Below are 20,932 nucleotides of genomic sequence, written 5' to 3'. Positions count from 1 at the left end.
TCCTTTTTCGCGGCAACGACCATGGTGGAGACCCACCGGGTGGGATCGCTCACCTCTTTGAGGATGCCCCAGGTGACCATGTCACGCAGCGTTGATTCCACCTTGTCCTTCATGGCGAAGGAGACGCGGTGCGGCGGGCGGATCACAGGTTCGACATCGGGGTCGACGACAATCTTGTAGCAGCTGGGCAGCTTGCCCAGCTTGTCGTCGAAACGGTCGGGGTATTCACGCAGGGAGTCCATGAGGGTCTGCACCTGGCGGATATCACGGTGGAAGGAGACCAGGCCGAGGTCTTGACACGCCTGGGCACCCAGCAAGGTAACGTTGTCAGAGTCTAGCAGGTAGAAAGTGAGGGGCCGAGAGGCCTGCAGGATCTTGCAGTGCAGGGTTGCCTTTCCCACGGGAACGAGAACCCCTCCCCCATAGGCATGTAGGCGGGAGTTGTCAACAGTCACTTTCTCATCGGTTCTAATCTTTTTGAAAAGGCTTATTGACATTACATTTGTAACTGCCCCCGTGTCTAGTTTCGCGGAGAAGGTCGAACCATTAACAGTAACTCTGACCGAAGGGTCTGCTATCAGGGCATGTGCATCTAAGAGCGCAAAAATGCCGGCCTCCCCCTGGGAGGAACTGGTATCAGACAAAGGGAGTTCGTCAGGCTGGTGCTGGGAACCAAACTCGCTATCAGCCTGTGCAATGTTGTTTAACATTCTCCGTGGAGCGGGTACTGGCTTGCCCTTGGAGCGGCAAGCTGCAGAGAAATGGTTTAACTTCCTGCAAAAATTACATGTCTTTCCCAAAGCTGGGCACACATTAAACTGGTGGGAGGAAAAGTTGCAGTTGGGGCAACGCCGTGGGCTGCTGACGCCGGGTGCAGGGGAGACCTGTTGCCGTGGCGGGCCAGTGTACCGCCGGCGGGCAGCAGCACTGGCAAAGTTAATGTCATGACCGGCAGGCGACGATGCCGAGGCGACAGCCTCAGCCATGCGGGCGGCGTGTAGAGCCTCGTCTAAGGACAGGTCGGGCTTCCGCAGAAGTTCAGCCCTAAGCTTGTAATCTAAAAGGCCATACACAAGAATATCCCTGGTCACTTGGTCTGGTGTGAGAGCGTCCAGGCGACAACGTCTGGCCATGTGTCGCAACGCGGCGATGTAGTTGTCAACGGACTCGTCAATGATCTGACGCCGATTGAACAGTTTGAACCGCTCTAGAATACAGTTAGTGGGGATGTCGCACATCGCGGTGAACTTAGCCATAAGACATACCGGGTCTCGTGCATCTTCACCTGCAGCATAGACAAACGACTCGGATCGTTCCAGGGCAGCTGGGCCGGCTATGTTGAGGAGGAGTGACGCCCGCATCTCGGCGGTGGCTGCGGGATGGGCAATCGTCACGTAGTGCTGAAAGTCGCGTCTAAAGACATCCCAACGGTGGGCAATGTCCGAGTCGAAGACAAGAGGAACTGGTTTGCGGCACGAGGTAGCCATGGCACGGGAGATAGAAAAGGGATAGGTAACTGGGTCAAAAAATAAAAACAGGAAAACAGGAGGCGCAGAGCCACGATTGTGACACCATGTAAAGAGCTTCAATAACGCACTGTTGTCTTTACTACTTTTATTAGTAATACACAAACAATACTGCACTAGCTGTATGTGGTCCGTCACACGAGCTAGAGAGAGATCAAGGGGTGGGGAGGTTACATTTATACTTGTGATATAGGGAGTGGTTAGTAGTGGTGAGGTCACTATGTTAAAGGCACATCTACATTGTGGGCAACACTATTGTTAATCATCTGATGTATGCAGATGACCTGGTCCTGCTCTGTCCATGTAGTGCTGGGCTGCAGCAGATGCTGAAGGTGTGCTCTCAGTATGGCCTTGATTATGACATTAAGTATAACGCTAAGAAAAGCCGCATAATGGTAATTAGAAATGCTGAGGACAGGGAATCAACTTTTCCGACCTTTTATTTGTCAGACAGTCCTCTTGCTGTGTGTGAGGAAATTAAATACTTAGGTCATGTCATATCTGATGACTGGAAGGATGACAAAGACCTCTACCGACAGCGCTGTAAAATTTATCTTCAAGCCAACATGCTTATAAGGAAGTTTTATATGTGCTCTGATTCTGTGAAGTGTTCCCTGTTCAGAACCTACATCACACCGTTATATACTGCTCAATTGTGGTCTAATTATAAGAACAAGAGTATGCAGAGGCTTAAGGTTGCATACAATGATGCAATGAGGTTGCTACTTCGTGTCCCTAGGTGGCATAGTGCCAGTCAATTGTTTGTGTCCACTAGAGTGCCAACCTGTGAGGCACTCTTAAGACAGCTGATGTTTAGTTTTATGTGTCGCCTGGACAAATCAGAGAACCACATAATTGAAGCCCTAGTCAGCCCTCTGAAAAGCTGCTATAGATTCACTTCTAGGCTAAGACGGCATTGGTGCAATAGCTTATATATATTTTAGGCTAATATGCAATTTTTTAATGTATCTTTGTAATTCTTTGTACTGTTTGATGTGTTATATGGACCTGTGTCTGAAATAAAGCTTTAATAATAAGCAGTGGGTCATAAACAGGAGGACTGGTTACTGAGTAAGTATGAATGATAGGCAGTGAGTTGGCTTGGGCATGTAATCTTTGAAAAGTGAGTGAGATCTTAGCAATCTGAGTAAAGGGTCTGTCCCACTTTAAGAGGTAATTCACAAATTCTCCCGAGTTTTCCCCTTTGAATCAAACTCACAGAATGTTTGTAACGGTCCGTAGGAGTCCGTAGATATATCGTAAACCAGCCATAGGTACTCGGGGCATCCTCCCGTCTTTTTTTTACTCGTGGACATTTTTTATCAATCTGGAAAAATCGTCCCGACTTACCTGATGCCCCGAGTACCAACGGCTGACATAATGAGCCGCTACGATATATCTACGGACACCAACAGCCTCCTACGGATTCGTTACGAACATTCTGCGAGTTTGAATCGAGGGGAAAACTCGGGAGAATTCATGAATAACTCGGGAGAATTTGTCAATTGCCTCGTCAAGTGGGACAGACCCGTTAATAGGTAATTAATCAAAGACTAGTTTTGAAATAACTGAAAATTCGTTCTGCAAATAGGATTGACAGCCCTTCACATTGACGTGGCAAATGAGAATGCGAGTCTAGTGAAAGAACTGATCAGCGGAGGAGCGGATGTGGCCACATCTCGAGCGACTGGAAGCTTCTTCAGGCACAGTAGAGGGAGCATCGCGTACTATGGAGAGTGTACAATCTGTTCTGGCCGGGGTCCGGTATCAGAACCATGGCCACAACCCCAGAAGAGTGGTCGAATCAGTGACTGTGTGAGTTCAATCCTCTGACTACCAATAGATGAGTCTCCAAGTAACTTCCTTCATTTATATAGCTCCTTAAATGTTGGAGGTTGCCCAAAGGCACTTCATTGACTGATTCTACAGGTCAACAGGTGACATTAGGACTGGTGCCCAAAACCTAGATTGAGGATGTGAATTCTAACGGATATATTAAAAGAAGAGGGATGGATAGAAGATGGTCTTGCCCAGGGAGGCTGTATCTGATGTCAGGTTTAGAAATCTGACTCTCATAGTGATCACAAGAGATCAACGCTTGAGAATTGCAGGTTAAGGAATGGCGAGGCAATGATGGCAGTTCAGGAGGGTGGAATGGGATAGACAATAGCTTGAAAGTTTCAATCCAAAGCTCCAACTTCACTTCATGAGCTTACTTGGTGATGCGTAACAAGCTTGTTACAATTTGTGATACTGGCAGCAGAGTGTGGGTGAGCTCATATTTATGGAGGGTAAACACCGGATGAAAACCTGGTAGCTCAGGGTCGATGATTTTTGGGGATGACCTTTATGCCACAACTCCAACTTTGTAAAACTTTTCAAGGTAGAATCATTGTCAAACAATAATTTAATCATTTATGAAGATATTGGACCAAATGCTTAGTGAAATTGAGAGGACCCTGTTAACACCCGAATGAGATATTTCGGGAGAGAATCACAGGGGCTACATTTTCGTTAGCTGAGGAAGTGGTAGATTGATTACATTCGACAGTGATCATTCAAGAGAGAATTAGAGGAGTGCAAAGCAAATAGATTCACAAAAAAGGTACCAGACTGAGATAAATATTGATGGACAAAAGCTGAGGTCCTTCACTCCAGAAATGAAACTGATTTCTGGGATAGGGTGGGTAGCTGAGAGGGGAGGGTAACCCAGTTAATGTTTTCATGAAGTTACAAAAGGATTTGGATACATAGACATAGAAAATAGGTGCAGGAGTAGGCCATTCGGCCCTTCGAGCCAGCACCTCTATTCAATATGATATCATGGCTGATCATCCTAAATCAGTGCCTCGTTCCTGTTTTCTCCCCGTATTCCTTGATTCCGTTTGCCCTAAGAGCTAAATCTAACTCTCTCTTGAAAACATCCAGTGAATTGGCCTCCATTGCCTTCTGTGGCAGAGAATTCCACAGATTTCTTGGGTTTAGGGAAATTTCAAAAAAGGCCTGCAAACATAATCCAGGGTTGAGGGCAAACTACACCTGTTACAGCAGCAACCAACTGCAGGCTCCAGGTGGCCAAACAGACAGCCTCCTGTGTGTACAGGCTGCAGTGGGTCTGGATGCAAGCAGCACATGCAGAGATGGGAATGTCATTCACTGACTGGCCACATGTTATGGAGAGATTCACACCAATATTAAATAAATATCTCAGATACAGTACAAGTGTATAGTAGCAGTATACACTGAGGCAGTATAGAGAGTCGTCAGTTCAGCGGCATTTTCAAGTCTCAGTTGCTGTAAGGGCAGGGATCTTGATCTGACCATGAAGGTCTGTCATCCTGGCGGCAATGCAGGGTCGGCCTGGTTAAGCGTAGCTGTGGTGTCCTCCACCGCTGTAGGCCACGTCTAGTCCACATGCTCAACCTCTTGGAGCGGTGCCTGGTCCAGCCGAACCCCTGGTTGTTGCATGGCCTCCAGCGGCCCACTCCACCATCGAGGTAGTGCGCTCACTCCTGCAACCAGCCTGCTTACCGGCCCTCCAGGTGGGGGTATGAGCCGGGCCTTCCGGGCGGGTTCTGGTCCACAGCACGTGTTTTCCATCCATGGCGGGCAAGTTCCCGGTCTCCGGCCGGCGAGTCGAACTGATTCTGAAGAAGGGTCTCGATCCAAAACGTCACCTATTCTTTTTATCCAGAGATGCTGCCTGACCAACTGAGTTACTCCAGTATTTTGTGTCTATCTTCAGTGCAAACCAACATCTGCAGTTCCTTCCTACAAATTGAATCATAGAGTCCGAATCGGAACTCAACACCAAATTCATCTTCCAGTAACCAACTATTTTCCTCTTCACAGATATTGTTGAATATTTCTGCTTCAAATTGTTTTTTTTTTCCCTTTGTCTCTTCTGTCTCTAACTGATGGAATCGAGAGTAATTTTTATACTGAGATCTTTGGTCTGCACCCTATCATGGACTTCAATCGCTACTGCTACCTGCTTGTTTTCTGTTTTCCCTTTCTGAGCCAAAACATTGGCTATTTGTCCCTCGTGAGGCTGCCTGACCCACCGAGCACATCTAATCCTGACTCCGGGTCTCGACCCAAAACACCAACAAATATTTTCCCCCATAGTTGCTGCTTGACCCATAGAGTTTCCAACATCTGCAATCTTGTGTGTCAACATACCCAGCTTTTGATTCCGGTTACACTCCTCCAAGTTTCACTTCTGGCTGCGTTTGCTTTTCAGGAGAACACCTATTGTCCTTTGCCGCTAGTGTTGGAAACAAAGAGATAGTCCGAATTTTGATTGAAAATGGAGCGGACATTGCAGCACAAGATTGCTTGGGTAAGGGCAAAGCTGGATGTGACTGAATGCCAGTGATATGGATGGGAATTGAATACTTTATTGGAGTGGAATAAGCGCACAGTGAAATTTTTTGCTGCATACCCAATGTGTACAAATAGCAGCCACCTACGGTGCTGACAAAGTTACCAAGCACGCCGGCTCCTCCATTTGTTCTTTTGTGGAAGATATCAGAGCACGCACATGATCGCCTTTGGAGGGAGACCCCCAACAGGTGCTTGGGTCAAGTCCATTGCCTGCAAACTTCAGTCACCTCTGAAATCCAAAGTTTTGGTAGGAACTGGGATTGGGGCCATTGCAGAAGGGGAGGGGGAGATTGAGGCTTCAGTTGTAGCCCAGGGTAAATCAAGGGCTGGAATGATTGGAGCAAAGGCTTGGGGGACAGGAGCAGACGGTGGCAATGAGATGGGGAGTGTGGGTAGAGGTAGGGAGAGAAATATAATTCGGCATGTGCGATGCCAGAATTTGAAAGGTAAGTAATGGATTTTTCTGACAGGAGTTTTAATCCAGTTGGGAAAACCTTATTGTTCAGCAGTTCATGGCCAACGAACTGAAGTTACTGTTACTAAAGTGCAGAAACGCAGCAGCCCAGCCTCTCACAACATGATCCCAAAAGAACAAAATGATAATTCCAGGATAATCAAGACATAAGAGGCTGCAGATGTTGAAATGTTCAGTAAAAAACAAACTGATGGAGGAACTCAGCAGATCAGCCAGCATTTGTGGAGGAATTGAACATTTTCGATCGGAGACAAAAATAACCTCGGGTTCTATAGGCCAGTGAAGCTCAAGTCAGTGGCAGGGAAAATACTGGAGACAATTCTTTGAGATAGGATTTACTCCCATTGGCAGAGAATGGGCTAATTCGGGATAGCCAGCACGGCTGATCGTGTCTCACTAACTTGAATGAGGAGGTGTAGGAAATTGATGGATAGGGCAGTGGACGTTGTAAACATGGATTTCTGCAAGACTTTTGAGAAGGCCCCTCATCGTAGGCTGATCCAAAAGATTAAGATTTATGGTGTTCACAATGACATGCTCGAATGGATTCAGAACTGGCTTATTCATAGAAGACAGAGGGTTGTGGTAGAAGTGGATATTCTGACTGGAAGTCTGTGACCAGTGGAGATCCACAGGGATCTGTGATGGGACCACTGCTGTTTACGATATATATTAATGACCTGGACGTGAGATGGATTGATGACCCAGTTTCCTGACAGTGAGGAATGCTGTCAGAAGATACAGTAGGATATAGATCACCTGCAGAAAAGGGCAGAGAAATGGCTAATGGAGTTTAACCTGCGTCAGTGTGAGGTGTTGCACTTTGGGAAGTTGAATGTAAGGTGAGAGAATGTAGTTAATGGCAAGACCCTTAATAGCATTGATGTGCAGAACAATCTTGGAGTCCAGGTTCACAGCTCACTGAAGGCGGCAACACAAGTAGGTAGGGTGGTAATGAAGGCATATGGTATGCTTGCTGTTGGGGCATTAAATATAAGACTCAGGAAGTTATGATGCAGCTATAGGGCTTTGGCTAGGCCGTATCTGGAGTATTGCGTGCTATTCTGGTCACCCCATCAGAGGAAAGATGTGAAGGCTTTGGAGCTGGTGCAGAGGAGGTTTAGCAGAATGCTGCTGGATTAGAGGGTTTGTGCAACAGGCAGATTATGAAGATACTTGGATTGTTTTCTCTGTAATGTCAGAGGTTGAGGTGGGATTTGATAGAAGTATTTAAAATTATGAGAGGCATGGATAGGATAGACATAGAACCTTTTACCCAGGGTTGAAATGTCGAACACTAGAAGGCATAGCAATAAGGTGGGAATGAGAAAATTAATTGGAGATGTGCAAGGCAAGTTTTTTACTCAGAGAATAGTGGAGGCCTGGAGCATAGTGCCTGGGGTGGTGGTGGAGGTACATACGATAGTGGCGTTTAAGAGGCATTTTAGTTAGGCTCATGGAGGTGCAGGGAATAGAGGGATATGGATAAGACCAGTTTAATTTAGCATCGTGTTCAACACAAACACTTTGGGCTGAAGGACCAGTTCCTGTGTTCCACAATTCCATGTTCTATCTGCTGAGTTACAACTGGCACCCACTGTTTGCTCTGTCAGTAGAAAATAGATTTAAGTCTTTGATGGTCTTTGTGGACTCAATGAGCCTACAGTTCTGTTTACGTGACAGATTGAGGGGGGAATGGTTCTGTAAAACGCCAAGCAACCATTGGTTTGTGAGAGTGAAGATCGGAGGAGAGAGATTGCGTTTAATTGGTAAGAATGAAACCGTGATCCTTTCCCATTCATTTGAAATATCTCCATTCTGATATTATTTTACCAGGTAATACTGTTCTACATGTTCTGGTGCTGCAGCCAAACAGTGTCCTTGTCCCACAAATGTACGATTTAATTCTGTCCTATGATGACCCTGAGAATTAGATTCCAGTTGACATGATCGTCAACAAGAATGGCCTGTCTCCCATCAAGCTCTCTGCATCTGAAGGAAACATTTAGGTCAGGAGCTTTTGGTTTCTATTTCCTTGTAGCTGATATTCATGTTGGATAATTAATAGACTCTGCAGTCAACTCTTTTCTTTAAGTCAAGTCAAGTGTATTGTCTTATGCACAAGGTACAATGAAAATCTTGTTTGCTTGATCAGTAGTACATAGGTTAGGTTAGTTGAGAGATTCAGTGCAGAAACGGGCCCTTCATCCCACCGAGTCTGCACGGGTCAGCGATCCCCACACACTAACACTATCCTACACACACTAGGGACAATTCACATTTATACCAAGCTAATTAGCCTACAAACTTTTACGTCTTTGGAGTACATACTGTAGACTCAGGCAACACACAAAACATAAATTATACATACATTATATATATTGTACAAGACTGTGAAAAGAAATAGATTGTACTAAAACAAGGTATCAGTGCAAAACACAGTTAGAAACGCAATCCATGGTAGTGCAAAAGCTGATCTGTTATATCCTGTTGCTGTTAAGGTTCTTGGGTTGTGCGAGTTGCTTCAGGTTTCTGATGGTTGTAGGAAAGTATAGAAATATAATTAATCCTTGCTCATCCTTGAAGACCCTTGGTCAGAACTGGGAAGGAGATTAAAGGAGTTTATTAAGCTGCCGTGGGAGGGAGGGGGGGTGGGGGGGGCGTGGGGGGGGGGGGGGGGGGGGGGGGTGGAGGTGGGAAGTACCTGACTGGACAAACCTAGATGGCCAGTGGGCCAGTGCTAGTCAGTTATTAAAGATGGGATAGCAGCACATTTGGAAAGTGGTGAAATCATTGGACAAAGTCAGCATGGATTTACAAAAGGTAAATCATGTCATGTCTGACGAATCTTATAGAATTTTTCGAGGATGTAACTAGTAGCGTGGATAGGGGAGAACCAGTGGATGTGGTGTATCTGGACTTCCAGAAGGCTTTCGACAAGGTCCCACATAAGAGATTAGTATACAAACTTAAAGCACACGGCATTGGGGGTTCAGTATTGATGTGGATAGAGAACTGGCTGGCAAACAGGAAGCAAAGAGTAGGAGTAAACGGGTCCTTTTCACAATGGCAGGCAGTGACTAGTAGGGTACCGCAAGGCTCAGTGCTGGGACCCCAGCTATTTACAATATATATTAATGATCTGGATGAGGGAATTGAAGGCAATATCTCCAAGTTTGCGGATGACACTAAGCTGGGGGGCAGTGTTAGCTGTGAGGAGGATGCTATGAGACTGCAAGGTGACTTGGATAGGCTGGGTGAGTGGGCAAATGTGTGGCAGATGCAGTATAATGTGGATAAATGTGAGGTTATCCATTTTGGTGGCAAAAACAGGAAAGCAGACTATTATCTAAATGGTGGCCGACTAGGAAAAGGGGAGATGCAGCGAGACCTGGGTGTCATGGTACACCAGTCATTGAAAGTGGGCATGCAGGTGCAGCAGGCAGTGAAGAAAGCGAATCGTATGTTAGCTTTCATAGCAAAAGGATTTGAGTATAGGAGCAGGGAGGTTCTACTGCAGTTGTACAGGGTCTTGGTGAGACCACACCTGGAGTATTGCGTACAGTTTTGGTCTCCAAATCTGAGGAAGGACATTATTGCCATAGAGGGAGTGCAGAGAAGGTTCACCAGACTGATTCCTGGGATGTCAGGACTGTCTTATGAAGAAAGACTGGATAGACTTGGTTTATACTCTCTAGAATTTAGGAGATTGAGAGGGGATCTTATAGAAACTTACAAAATTCTTAAGGGGTTGGACAGGCTAGATGCAGGAAGATTGCTCCCGATGTTGGGGAAGTCCAGGACAAGGGGTCACAGCTTAAGGATAAGGGGGAAATCCTTTAAAACCGAGATGAGAAGAACTTTTTTCACACAGAGAGTGGTGAATCTCTGGAACTCTCTGCCACAGAGGGTAGTCGAGGCCAGTTCATTGGCTATATTTAAGAGGGAGTTAGATGTGGCCCTTGTGGCTAAGGGGATCAGAGGGTATGGAGAAAAGGCAGGTACAGGATACTGAGTTGGATGATCAGCCATGATCATATTGAATGGCGGTGCAGGCTCGAAGGGCCAAATGGCCTACTCCTGCACCTAATTTCTAAATTTCTATGTTAGGCTGTTGTCAGAAACATTTGTTGAGGAATGAGATGTGTCTGAGGAAGTGGGTTTTGATCAACATCTTATCAAAGACACAAAGGAAAGAGACACCATTGAGAGTGATCAAATCTGCAGAGACAGAGAAAAATCCTGTTAGAGGGCAGAGTAGAGTTTTTCAGGTTATGCATTCCTGGAAGAGACTTCAACATAACAACAGAAAGTACAGCAAAGACTCAGCAGATCAGGTGCTGCTGTGGGAATTGAAACAGCGACTGTTTTTCTGTTAAACCTGTTTCTCTTTCCACATGACACAAAAATGCTGGAGAAACTCAGCGGGTGCAGCAGCATCTATGGAGCGAAGGAGATAGGCAACCTTTCGGGCCGAAACCCAAGTTCTGTCTTTCCACAGTTACGGCCTGACCTGAGAAATTGTAGCATATTCTGTTTTTATTTTAGATTTCCAGCATCTGCTGTTTTTGATTATTTTTATTTTAACATTGTTATACTTCTGCATCCCAAACTATAGAAATGTTATGGACTCATCAATAAGTTTCAAACACAATTGATCAGGATGATACCAGATCTTCAAGGTGTGCATGCTGTATGAGCACGCTGAAGATGTTTTCCTTAAAAATAAATTTGAAGTGGGAGCAGATGGAGGTCTCTGAAAGTTAGGAAAGGTGTGGAACAGGTATTTCCATTTAGAAACATAGAAAATATGTGCAGTAGTAGGCCATTCGGCCCTTCGAACCAGTAATTTGATCATGGCTATTCATCAGAAAAAAATGTTTCCTGCATCTAGCCTGTCCAATCCCTTAATAATTGTATAAGAAGGAACTGCAGATGCTGGAAAATCAAAGGTAGACAAAAATGCTGGAGAATCTCAGCGGGTGCAGCAGCATCTATGGAGCGAGGGGAACTAGGCAACGTTTCGGCCCGAAACCCTTCTTCATACTGAAGAAGGGTTTTCGGCCCGAAACGTTGCCTAGTTCCCTTGCTCCATAGATGCTGCTGCACCCGCTGAGTTTCTCCAGCATTTTTGTTTACCCTTAATAATTGTATATGTTTCTATAAGAAACATATGCCCAGTCGATCCATTCTTTCATCATATGTCAGTCCCGCCATCCCGGGAATTAACCTGCTAAACCTACGCTGCACTCCCCCACTAGCACGAATGGCCTTCTGCAAATCAGGAGACCAAAACTGCAGACAATACTCCAGGTGCGGTCCCACCGCGGCCCTGTACAACCAGTAGGAATTCCTTGCTCTTATACTCAAATCCTGGTTGAAAGGAGCATAAATTTTCAAACATCAGTAATAACTGCAACAAGGTATTCAGCAGAAATGTACTTTCTGATAAATTTTTATTAATAGGTATCCTGCCTCCACATGGACTAGTTGAGATAATCAAGGCGCTCATCATCCAGAGCATTGACACCATTCCTTTCCCTCCACAGATGCTGCTTGACCAGCTGAGTTCTTCCAGTAGCATGTTTGTTGCACTGACACCAACTGCAGTTGGCCAAAGGCAGGCAGGTGTGTCTAATGTAGATGGGACATGTTGATTGCATGGGCAAGTTGGGCCGAAGGGCCTGTTTCCACACTATGACTCTAATCTTATTACTGAACTCTTACCAACTCAGTCTGAGAATCTTCTTTCCTGCACACACTAGGCTGAGACATAAGACTCACCGTCGTTGGTGCATACCCTTCCATGCACTTGTTTTCACCAAGATCCCAAAATAAAGCACTTCGGACCGTACTGGCGGAGAGAAATAAAATCAGAGTTTCAAGGGTTGATGATCTTTCTTTAGGTTGGAGATTGAACAGTGTTTTTTTCCTTTGAAATAGAGGAGGCTGAAGGGAGATGTGATTAAGGAGTAAACCATTTATGATGGGCCTAGATAGGTCAAGTAGGAAGACTTGTTTCCCTCTGCTGGGACATCTAAAATCATGAGGCACAGGTATAGAGTAATTGATGGAAGGGTTGGAGGAGAAATGAGGGGAAATATTTTCACCCAGAACATTGTGGGGCCCTGGAACTCACTGACTGAAAGGTGGGGTGGAGGCAGGGCCCCATGTTATATTAAGATGTGCCTGGATGTGAATTTGAAGAAATGTGAGCTACAAGGCTATGAATAGAGTGCTGGAAGGTGGAATAAGGTTTAGACTACTGTTCAACAGGGATAGCCATGATAGGCTGAGTGGCTTTCTCCTATGCTATACATTTTCTGTGATTCTAAGATGACTGTATCGATAAAACCATGACATTCTATTACATTTGTAGATTTTCTGGGTGTTTACATTTAGTTTGTGCTTTAATGAAGTCTAGAGGTTTTACAGTTGACAAATGAGAGAAGAAGTATTCAAATCTAATGCTCCAATGCCCTCAAGTGTGGGGCAGCCTTGATGGAACAGCTGCTCTTTTGTCCCTTGTCAATATCAGATGTCTATGCGACAGTGTGAAGCTGGCATTAGTGAAGCTTCAGCATCTCTGTTCCTGATTCCATCAGTCATTCCTTTCCCATTCCACCGCTGTCTTGTTTTATCCAATGATTATAGAGCAGAGCAAGATGCGCCACCCTGCGAAAAAAGCGTAGTATGACATGGGTATGACATGACGCCATTTTATTGAGCTGCAATTTACAATAATATTAATAAAATTTACAATAACTAAATATGTGAAATGATCGATGCTATATAAAACACTGTTCCCTACAACACTGATTACACCAAAGATGATAGAGCGGATCATTCTTTGGAACGGATTACACCAAAGATACTAGAGGAGCATTGCCCGCTGCCTCGAGAGCGCCGACCGCGGGCAGACTCTTGAGGCTCTCCCGCCGGCCGCCTTCATCTGGTATCGGGGGGAACTGAAAATCAGTTCTGGATCAACTCAGGAGTGGAGGAAACATCCTCTTCCCCCAAAGATACTAGAGGAGCCTCTAGTATCTTTGCTTTTCCCTGCTACCTGATGTAAGAGCAGATTGTATGACTGTGGAGTCCGTCCCCGCTACCAAAGATGTCACGTTTGGCATAAACAAATGGCGTCCGTGACGTTCCGTTACGTACTACACGTCAGTCCATTGGATTTCGGAGGAGTGGTCTATCTTGCTCCTCTATAATCTTTGGTTTTATCCTTGCTAGATGTTCCAGCACCTGTTGACGAGGAACGAGCTGGATGCCCCCGAGGACCTATGGTCCTCTGTGCACCATGTACTACAACCTCGTGGGGCGATGACAACTCGGTGTTGCAGCTGGTGATCTCCAGTGAAAACAAAGAGGTAAGAGGAAGAACTGTTTGGGAGAAGAGTGACTTTACAAAACAAACACAGAAAGTCAATATCCTGCTATAGAAAGAGGAAATGCTGGAAGTATTCAGCGGGTCAGGCTGCATCTGTACAGAGAGAAGCATTTATTGTTTTGGGGATGAGCTCCTTTGTCAGAACTGGGAAACAGATAAAAAAAAGGTTTAATTGTTAGTTACTGAAAAGATGGTGGCAGCAATGGAAGGGGCCAAGTGATAACAGGGATAACTTTTAACCTTTTCACATAAAGGGTGGTGGGTGTATAGAACGAGCTGCCAGATGGGGTGAGTTGAGGCAGGGACTATCGCAATGCTTAAGAAACATTTAGACAGGTACATGGATAGGATGGGTTTTGAGGGATATGGGCCAAACGGAGGCAGGTGGGACTAGTGTAGATGGGACATGATGGCCAGTGTGGGCAAGTTGGGCCAAAAGACCTGTTTTCACACTGTAGTACTTGATGACTCTATGATAGGGTTGAGACCAAGCTGTTGAATACTGAAGGTACACAAAATTGCTGGGGAAACTCAGCGGGTGCAGCAGCATCTATGGAGCGAAGGAAATAGGCGACGTTTCGGGCCGAAACCCTTCTTCAGACTGAATACTGAATATGCCCATTTGCCAGTGTTGTTTGTTGTTAATTACAGAACTGTGATACTTTCCCAGTTCTGATGAGTCATTGACATTGATTCTGTTTGCCTTTCCACAGATGCTGCCTGACCTCCTGAGCGTTTCTTGCATTTTCTCATTTTATTTCATGTTTCCAGCATCTGCAATAGTTCTAATCTTTAATTAATTCCTCCTATCTCACTGCGTAGGCACTGAAGATTCTCCGCCTTTCCCCAATGAAAGAACTCATCCTCTTGAAGTGGAATAACTATGCAATATATTATTTCTGGATCTTGGCTTTCCTCTACCTTATTTACATCACCATCTTCACATTCTGCTACACTTATCGGCCACTTAACCTGACAATACAACCAATGAGAAGGACTCCACAATGTACATTGAGAGAACATTACAGGTTAGTACATGGTGTTTCCCCATCCCAGTTCTCACCAGCGTTCTAGCTACACTGTCACATTCCATAACTGTTTGGAGTCAAAGGCCATGATATAATGTCAGCATTTTGTTGATGTGGGGTTATCCTGATAAAGAGTGCAAGCACAGTTAAGATGGTAGAATGGGCTGATGTTCGATGTAGTGTCCACCCTGGTGTAGAGGCACAAATGAAGGTTGATACAGTGAAGAGTTAAATAATTTGATTGTGTTCTAAAATAGTGAGGTTAATACACGGTGAGGCTCGTGAGATGTGCGTTTCCTGCAGGCACGTGCCCTCAGGGTAGGCAAGGTAAGCACTGCCTACCCTGACTAAAATTATGAAGTGGTAATTATTAAATATAAATAGTAAAGGCATGGGAGAATTATGCCCATCTAAGAGATCGATCGCTTAGGTAGGCATAATGTTCCGTGCCTTTCATCCGCAACACTTGCAACACGTGAATGTCTGTGCAGCCCACGTGCCGTCAGCGCTGCTTGAAGCCGTCAATGACAAGCGGGGCTGAAGGCAGCTGAAATTCTGCCTTTGCAGGACTGCGCATGTGCAGCGCAAGTTTCTTGGCGGGTGTTTCAAATATGGATTGTCGGTATTTTAAGAGTATGTTAGGAAACAAAAAGAGAAGAATGGAGTTCATGTACCGATAATGTGGTAAGTACATTTCTTGGTGCTATATGTTTTTAAATACCGTATATCCCGGGGTGGGGGGAGAGCTCCTTTCACAGTGTTTGGGGAGTCTGGCCCGGGGTAAAGTTGCGGAAAGCTGCAATTCGGCCCGAAACGTTGCCTATTTCCTTCGCTCTATAGATGCTGCCTCACCCGCTGAGTTTCTCCAGCATTTTTGTCTACCTTTGATTTTCCAGCATCTGCAGTTCCTTCTTAAACATGAAACAACGTTGGTTGCTTTCAAGTCAGAAGTCGAGATTGTCAGAGTTTTTACACAATGGCTTAAGGACGTTTATAGATGGAAGTCGACAGGAACGCCCTCCTTGTGAGGCAAAGGTCAAGCACCTACTGACGTGTCCATCACCTGCTGTTGTGTGCCCTAAATTGATTTGCTATAAATCATCTTTATCCAAGTCATCTTAATTTGGGATGCTCTCATGGTTGTTAAATTAATAAATGGCACTTGAGAGTTTTGTCGGCACAAGGCCCTAAGTTTGTGACCAGGATTCTATTGGCAGTTCTGTGATGAATTGCACTCCCTCATCTCCATCCTTGATTGTTTGGTCTGCAACGATGCCAATTTTACCTGGTAACTAAAGGACATAATGTGTAGTGGGGCCAGTGGTGTTCCTGGTGTTTGAATGTAGTGCTGGTTAACCTTTGGGTGCACATCATTGAGAGGCTGTGTCTTGTGCAGCTGTGTGGAAATGATCAGAGAATGCGCCTGTAAATGCCTAATATTCATCATTTCAGAAGTTCAGTTTTGTTCAGTTTATTGTCACGTGTACCGAAATACAATGATAAGCTTTTTGTTGTGTGCTAACCAGTCAGCAGAAAGACAATACATGATTACAATCGATCCATTTACAGTGTATCGATACATGATATTTGAATAGCGTTCAGTGCAAGGTAAAGGTAAAGCCAGCAAAGTCTGATCGAGGATAGTCTGAGGGTCATTAAAGAGGTAGGTAGTCGTTCAGCACTGCTCCCTAGTTGTGATAGGATGATTTAGTTGGCTGATGACAGCTGGGAAGAAACTGTCCCTGAATCTGGAGATGTTTGTTTTCACACTTCTATACCTGTTGCCTAACGGGAGAGGGGGGAAGAGAGAATGGCCAGAGTCTGGCTCGTCCTTGATTATGCTGCTGGCCTTGCTGAGCCTTTTCTATTTCCCTTTGTACCTCTGACTCAGCTCATGAATTTGTAATTATCATCTCAACAAAAGGGATATACAACAGAGTAAACCTTCGTTAGTGAAACAATCTTTAATGTTTTTGACCATTTTGGCAGGAAAGCTACGTGACCAGTGAAAACCACTTGCGATTGTTGGGCGAGATTATCAGCATATTTGGAGCAGTTGCCATCCTGTTTTTGGAGGTAAGAAACATCCCACGTTCACCCTCTCCAGCTCACTGAGACCATGCTGCACTTCCACTTCTGAGCAATTCTCCCTGAAATTATGGAGCAGGTGGACCTCTTAAAGTAGCTACAGGAGAGGTAACCTTCTCCATTGTTTGCATGTAAATGGTTCTCCAATCTAGCTGAAGGGCAGGTGCAAAAATGACTAGCGCTGCCATCAGAGTTACAGCACTGGCTATTAGTTTCCCAGGAGTGGTGTCTCAGTGTCCAATATCAGTGTCTACTATCTATATCATTGGAGACCTTCGGATTATCTTCAATCGGACTTTACTGCACTTTATCTTGCACCAAACATTATTCACGTTATTCCCTTTATCATGTATCTGTACACCGTGAATGGCTCGATTGTAATCCTTAATTGTCTTTCCGCTGACTGGTTAAGCATGCAACAAAAGCTTTTCACTGCACCTGACAATGACAATGACACGTGACAATGGCCTAAACTAAACTTCAACACTGCAATGATGCAAAGCCACCGGACGATTTACAGGGTGATCTAAACAAAATTTGCCACAGTACGTGGCTCTTGTCCATCTTGTTACTTGCCTTTTTATGAAGTGATAATTGTTAATAATAACCAATCAATATACAATATAAACTTAATTAGCAATGGTTCCTTCAAATTTTTTTAGTTGGAGATTTTCAATTATTGATGTAGAAACCTATAACACTGTTTCCGTCGGATCCAGCATCAGCAGTAACACAATGACAGCTGTCTTTTTATTATACAATTAATGTGACGGAGATTTGACCTCCAAGACCTGATCCTGTTTCACACTTGGTACTTCAATTACATGAATGAATCACATAGTTCTGCAAGTGACCACTGTTTGAGGGTTGTTAGTTATTCATGGGTCAATCTTGCTTTATTTATACAGTGGTAAGAGGAACTCCTGTCTAAGGAAGTCCCTCTACTTATTTGGGCTATCCAAGCCTAAGCACCAACAAAGAAATACCAACCCTGACCACCTTGAATCCTTTTGGTCCTGGCTCCTACCTCTCCTCTCCGAGTCGGACATCAAGTCCCATCTCAAGAATCCAACGCTTGATCCAGAGTCTCGCCCCGAAACGTCACCCATTCCGTAACTCAATGGGACTTGCAGCATTTCTGGAGAGAAAGAATGGGTGACGTTTCGGGACGCTACCCGAAATGTCACCCATTCCTTTTCTCCAGAGATGCTGCCTGTCCCGCTGAGTTACTCCAGCGTTTTGTGTCTTCTACCTTTGGTTTAAACCAGCATCTGCAGTTCGTTCATGTACGCTTGAACCAGTGTTTGTCTTCCGCAGTATCAGAGTTTTGGTTAAGCAGCTAGTCTTCAGTCACTTGCGTTATTGTGCAGTTTACTGCTTCCAGGGTTTCAAATCCCGTGACCAGAATTTCGGTCTAATGAAGAGACGGAACTAAATTTCACAGAGTATAACATAAAGCTTCAACAATAATGTGTGTTTAGCCCAAGAATCTACTGTTAAACTTCTTTCAGGTGAGATATTTTACTGAGGTGTTTTATGAGTGTTCGTGTGAATGTAAAAGGACTCTTGAAATTATTACAGTCGTTTAGTATGCTGAAGGCAGAGGCTGGTGAATTTTGCCATGGAAACGAAGGGTTAGAAGAACAGGCAAGAAAGGATATTTGAGGCAGAGGTGTGTTTGGGATCACAGGAAATGGTGGAAGGTCAGGTCAAGTCGAGTCAATTAGAGTTTATTGCCATATGCACAAATACGGTGATGCACTGGTACAATGAAAATCTTGCTTGCAGCAGGACCACAGAAAAGCATAAAGTATACATATATCACATGTAATATTCTGCAAGACGGTAAAAGAAACAAAACATTTCTCCAAACACAATCACACTAGATAACAAAATAAGTCCATGATAGTTCATGAGGTCGAGGGAGGATTAGAGTTCTGAGGGTTGTTCAAGAACATGACGGTGTAATATACTAGCTCTCCCGAGCCTGATGATGTACCTCCTGCCTGACAGTAATAGTGAGAAGAGGGCACGGCCCAGATGGTGATGATTTGTGATGATAGATGTTGCCTTCTTGAGTCACCGTATCATGTAAATGGATAGACTGATAAACTGGGCTGAGTCCATCACTCTCTGCAGCCTCTTGCCATCCCTATGTGTGGAATTACCATACTAGGCTATGATGAACTTCTGGTCCAATCGTGCAATTTAGGTTTCAAGGTCAAGGTTTTAAGGTCAGTTTATTGTCACATGTACCGATTAAGGTACAGTGATATTTGAGTTACCATACAGCCATACTGAGTGAAAAGCAACAAGACACACGACCAAATAAAAGTTAACATAAACATCCATCACAGTGGATTCCACATTCCTCACTCTGATGGAAGGCAATAAAGTTCATACTTCTTCCTCTTTGTTCTCCCGCGGTCGAGGCAGTCGAGCCATCCGCAGTCAGGGCGATCAAAGCCTCCGCAGCCGACAATCGAAGCCCCCGTCGGGGTGATCGAAACTCCCGCGTCGGGGTGGTTGAAACTCTCTCTGCGGCATAGAGCTACCGAGTCGGCCTCTTCTTATCAGATGCTGTGGGCTTCACGATGTTAAAGTCCACAGGCCCCGCGGTTGGAGTTTCCATCCCTGGCAAAGGGATCGCAAGCTCCGCGATCGCAAGATCCCGCAGACTCATTATGGTCATATGAATCTTGCATTTACTGTACTGGCATTTAAATGTTTGTCTTTGATGAATGTATATTTTGATGTTTGGCTCCTATGATTGCTGATGTTAAGCTTGTTAGCAATGATTCCGTTAATAGCACACATGCCTCTGACTCAAAATGTCAGGGTTAATCCCACTCCAAGCATTTAAACCTCTCCCCTGGCACTCTGGTGTAACGCTGATCTAGCGGGGAACTTCCGAATTTTGTTCCACCTACTGAGGCTGCACATCATAGCTACAACAACAACATCCATTGACATAGTGCCCAGAGGAAAGCTGGAAGGTTTCCAGATCTGCTCTGTGAGAAAATGTTATGTGGAGGAATTTCCACTCAATGTATTGCTGTCCAGTGATGGTCACTGGGTGCAGAAATGCTGTAAGAAAATCTTATCTGAGAGATAGTGGAGGAGATGTTCTCTTAGATTAATCATTATCTGAGTATATCAAGTGCCTTTGCACATAGATTGCCCACACACACACACACACACACACAGAGGCAATGACTGGCCGCCTGGATAATCTAGAGATCGCCAGCGTCGCCTCTTCAAGCACAAAGCTGAGCTGCAGGAAAAAAAACTGTGCAGCCAGCACCTCCTCTCGAGGTAAAGACAAACTGCAGATAGAAGCCTGAGATCTCCACGCCTCCTCCTGCAAAGATCGGGCCTGAGCTGCCGGGATACTCTCTAAGTATCAATGCCTGCCCAATGGGGATTGATTCACTGGTATCATTTTAATATTTCTCACGTCATTCCTTTTGATAGGTTCATGATATATTGAGATATGGACCGAATAAATACTTTGGAAGGACGGCTCTAGGTGGACCTTTTCACGTCATCAAGTGAGTTTGAAAGTTGCCACCTACTTGCAGATTCCCTTTGCATCATTGAAATACCACTGAATGAGCAGATACTCTCTGTACTGCTGTGGAGTATGTCTGTCTGACTCCTGTATGTGACTGCATTGGACAGGTCTCTGTGTGTTCATGGTGAGAGATGAATATTAACATTCATTGTGTAGGAAGGAACTGCAGATGCCGGTTTAAACCGAAGATAGATACAAAATGTTGGAGTAACTCAGCGGGACAGGCAACATCTCTGGAGAAAAGGAATGGGTGACATTTCGGGTAGCGTCCCGAAACGTCACCCATTCTTTCTCTCCAGAAATGCTGCAAGTCCCACTGAGTTACTCCAGCATTTTGTTAACATTCATTCATGGAGAGCAAGGCAATGTAATATAAACATAGTGAGACGTGAGGTATTTCTGGAGATGTTTTCAGCGTAAGAAATCGTGTCTGTCCCTTTACTATAACGATGCTGG

At 44.9% G+C, this 20,932-nt stretch overlaps 1 pseudogene; it reads left to right on the top strand.

Annotated features, from left to right (window-relative positions):
- Positions 1-20,932, top strand: part of LOC116987750 — a 52,637-nt pseudogene that overhangs the window by 15,388 nt on the left and 16,317 nt on the right.

Source organism: Amblyraja radiata, chromosome 26 (assembly GCF_010909765.2).
Source record: "Amblyraja radiata isolate CabotCenter1 chromosome 26, sAmbRad1.1.pri, whole genome shotgun sequence".
NCBI lineage: Eukaryota > Metazoa > Chordata > Chondrichthyes > Rajiformes > Rajidae > Amblyraja > Amblyraja radiata.
Note: the sequence above shows the minus strand (reverse complement) of the source record. Positions and strands in the feature narration are given on the sequence as shown.